Here is a 4,123-nt window from a genome sequence, read left to right as displayed (position 1 = left end):
TCTTGAATCTCGGTGATTGGCTTGCCTTCTCTGTTTTTCATTGATCTCTCTTGTTTACTATATTTCCCTGCTAGTTTCTTCATTGTGTCATATAGCTGTCCCATATTTCTCTCTCTTGCAGCTTCTTCCGCTGTCATTGCTAGGTCTTCCACATGTAACCGTTTGTCAGCTCTAATGCTTTTCTGCACTTGCTTATTTGCTTCAGTGTATTCAGCTTGTGCCTTGACTTTCTCTGTTGTTAATTGATATCTTCTTGTTCATCCTTTCCTCAACTTTGTCCTTAGTTTTCATAGAGATTCATTCCTTATGATGATGATTCCTGCTGCCCAGCACCTGCAGACACGTTGAAGTCGGTGCATCTTTGTTCCTTTTCCTGTTGTCCTCCATGGTGGTTTCTTCTTTCAGTAGATCTTTTAGGGCTTGAAACCTGTTATTGAGAGCTATCTTGAATTCGTTGAATTGGTCAGTATCTGGAAAGAAGTTTGCATTGAACCGTTGTAGTGTTGCTTCCCCAGTTGTCCAGTGCTTCTTCAGCTTCAGTTTCGGAAAATGTGGTAGTAATACTAAAATAAAGGAATGAAAAAGCTGATCTCTCATGTAAAATGAAAGATTGTTTTGTGTCGGCAGACTACTAAACTACTTGAATTACCAATCCTCCTTCAAGCCCTCAGTAAGTTCACCTGGCTATCACTTCATACCGGGGTTAGTTATACAACACTTCCACAACCTAGGTCACATCGGCACTCTGTAAACATTAGGCATCATATGCCAGGACTGATGTATGGTCGAGAGTACCAGTGAAATTAAACGGTTGATAGCGAATTACGTATAAATACATGAATTCCAAATTCACTGCATTTATCACTTATTGTAAATAGGAATATGGAAAGAGATTCCCTAACCGGATCACGTACGATTCAATAGACGCAAAACGAAGCACACTCAAGACGATTATTCCTAGCGGAATTCATTCCGAGTGTCAAAAGTCTGACAGAAACTGTCTTCTAAGTTCAAATATATCACAGAGAACTAGGAGAGTCATCGCAGAGATCAATCCTGGCCTGAAAGTTCTATTGGATGCGCGTACATGACTGAGCACCATTTTCTAGAATAGAAGTGAAATTTGTCGTTAAAATTCTCTAGTTGCACTTCAAGCCCGTAACAAAGCTAAAATAGCAAGGTTCGGGCAAAACTAGATCTAATGTTCGGATGATAATTCCTGTGAGTGTTTACTATAGCAAACCTAAGAGACCTCGACTTGCACAAGGTGCGAACCAATTTACTCAGTTCCCTAAACTCGAAATAGACCCTGCCTAAACGTGCCACAGCTATTCGGGGATTGATAACGCCCTTACATGCAACACCTTTATAATCAAAATATATCAACCCAGACGAATCACCAGTAAGATATTAAGGGGTTCGAAGATATATTTGGAAAGCTATCGGAGTGTCTAAGTTGGCTATCAGTCGCAAGGGATGAGTGGAAAGGTGTAACCATTCGTGATCTGGTGCGTATGTGTGATTAGGCACCTTCATCAAGGTATGTCTCGTAAAACTAATGAGGTCAGCATCAATGTCGAAGTCTCTTGGAACTATTCTGAGGACTTATTTACTTCTACACTCCTTTATCAATCAGAGAGTTTCAGGGCAAACTTCTGGATTTTTTCGAACATAATCAAGGCAAATCTCCAACCTTCCAAAATTAAGCTCAAAGTAACTGACGCACTTAAAGCTGAAGGTATCGTATGAATGTGAGTTTCGTAAATAGACTCATTGCCCTGCGTTCACTAAAATGTGGGTGCTAGGTTGTAGGATTATGGTCTACTTCGGTATTAGTACATTTATCTTTGCTACTTTAATAATAGGCCCAATCCCAAAATTTTAGATGCGTCATGATGTGAAAACCTAATCTATGAGATCTTACGTGGAAGTCACCCCATTGTCTACACTGGCTCGTCCTATCGTAATAATCAGCAATATGATGTTAAATACTTCTGAAGGACGTATTTGAGCTGAGTAGAGAGTGATATATTTGATACAAGATGCAATGGGCTTTACATAGAGTGGTCACGCCTACATGACTGAGCTATGCTAATTCTGCCCATTGTTCCCGCGTTCACCATTGCCGGCCTCCTCCAAGTGTTACATATTGAATATCAATCTTGTCAGTAATCAAATGTCCAGCTTCGAGAACCGTGTGGTTAGGAACCAATATCACTGCAAGGTCACGCCATCGACCAATAAACGTCGCCTGCTTGTAGTAGTCCTGACTGCAATTTCTCCTTACATTGGTCAGTTATTAGCGATACTATGACTAATAGAACATGCAAACCAACGTGGTTTCTAGGTGATGTTAGGTAAGGTAATTTTACCATAACATGCACACTAACACCAAGCCAATCAAATAGTCAGTATGCAAGACTCCGATTATGTCGCTAACCATAAGAAGTCTACTCGGTTCTAAGACTCTTGGTGTTTTTATTGTTTTTTTCTTGATCTTATTTTCCAATTTTTATGGTCAGTGAACACCTCGTGTATACCCACTGAGGAAACCGAACTGACATGTTCTTGTTTGGTAAGTTGATTGAACCGACATTCCTGTGAAGTCGATCCTAAGAGAAGGTGATGCAACAACTTAGGCTGATTGTTTAAGAGTTGGCCTAAACATTATAGCTCAAATATTCATTCTTTTTTCATTTTGTATAGTCATTAGACTTCCTATTACTTTATATCAAATGTTGAAAAACTATGTGTGTTTGAAATAGATAACCTCGCGTACATTGACAGATTATCACCTGCTAGTCCTGACTTGCAATCACATGAACAGAGTGTGAGACTCATGAACATTGAACAAACGAGGATCGAAGTGTGTATTGGAAGTCGAATCTTCGAAACTCCTTGGACACAATAGACGCAGAAGGGATTGCCCTAATTAAGAAAGAAGTGGACTCCTTCAACAATACATCGTACCGATGTTTCTGACATAACATGAATATTTAATTAACCTTTATCACTGATTATTACCCAGTTGTTCACAACAGGTGTAAATGTTGAAAGATGGTCCTGGAGGAAAAAGAAAATTTAATCTACTTTGACACGACAATAGCGATGCTTCGACCCTTCTACCTATATGGGGAAATTAATATTCGGCACTCTCCATAATTTGCCTAATCCTGGTGCGAAAGCTGCAACCAAGCTAATTAATGCTAGATATATAAAAACAAAATTTAGAAAACAACGTGCACAAAGGACAGCTGTCCGAATGTCCGGCACTTTAATCGAGTTGGTGGACATGGAAAGTCCACCTAGGGAAGTTGGAAAACCCTCATTCCGAACCAGTGGTGTACATGAGCTGGCTCCAGTATCATGAGGGAACAAATGGCGTATGAATCAATTGTCGGTCATCGGCTACCATGGGACTGCATCTCCTTACGATGTTCCACTGCCTTGTGGATCAGATCTTTAGGTCGAAGGCTCCGGATGTAGTCTCCTAGGAAAACTACCTGCTTCGGTTTGGGCACCCGGGCAGTGTCACACACACACACAGAGAACAAGTTTCTCACTTAGATAATCAAACATCAGATGTGGCATTCAACTATTTACTTAAGAGAATGATTATAAATTTAACAGGTAACAAAAACAAATATCCATACTTTATGAAATGTCAAGTAGATACAAACAATTATTCAATCTAAACTAAGTAGATCTTTAGATTAATACAACTCCACACAAAACAAGTCAATGAATCGATAACTGAAGATCAATAAAATCGGTGTTCGAAAAATCAATAAATGAATTATTTTAGAAATCAATAATTTAGAAGACCAATAAATGGACAATTGAATTGATTGATGTTCTGATGTTATTTTTGTTTTGTTTTGTTTTTCTTTTGGCATAAACATCTTTGATTGATTGATCAATCAATTGTGATCCATATTTTTTGGTTCATTTTTTAGAATATAACTTGTCAGTAAATAATAATGCTTGTATGCTATAAGTCATCAAATGTGGAAAGAAACAATCATACCATGGTTAAATGGTCTAGAGATGAGACTATAATTTATGGACGAACCAATTTGATTTAATTCAATTAGTATTGTTTGTTTGAATCTTCCCATTGATG

The sequence above is a fragment of the Schistosoma mansoni genome (assembly GCF_000237925.1).
Source record: "Schistosoma mansoni, WGS project CABG00000000 data, supercontig 0201, strain Puerto Rico, whole genome shotgun sequence".
In the NCBI taxonomy this organism is placed as follows: Eukaryota; Metazoa; Platyhelminthes; class Trematoda; order Strigeidida; family Schistosomatidae; genus Schistosoma; species Schistosoma mansoni.
This window is presented reverse-complemented; position numbering follows the sequence as displayed.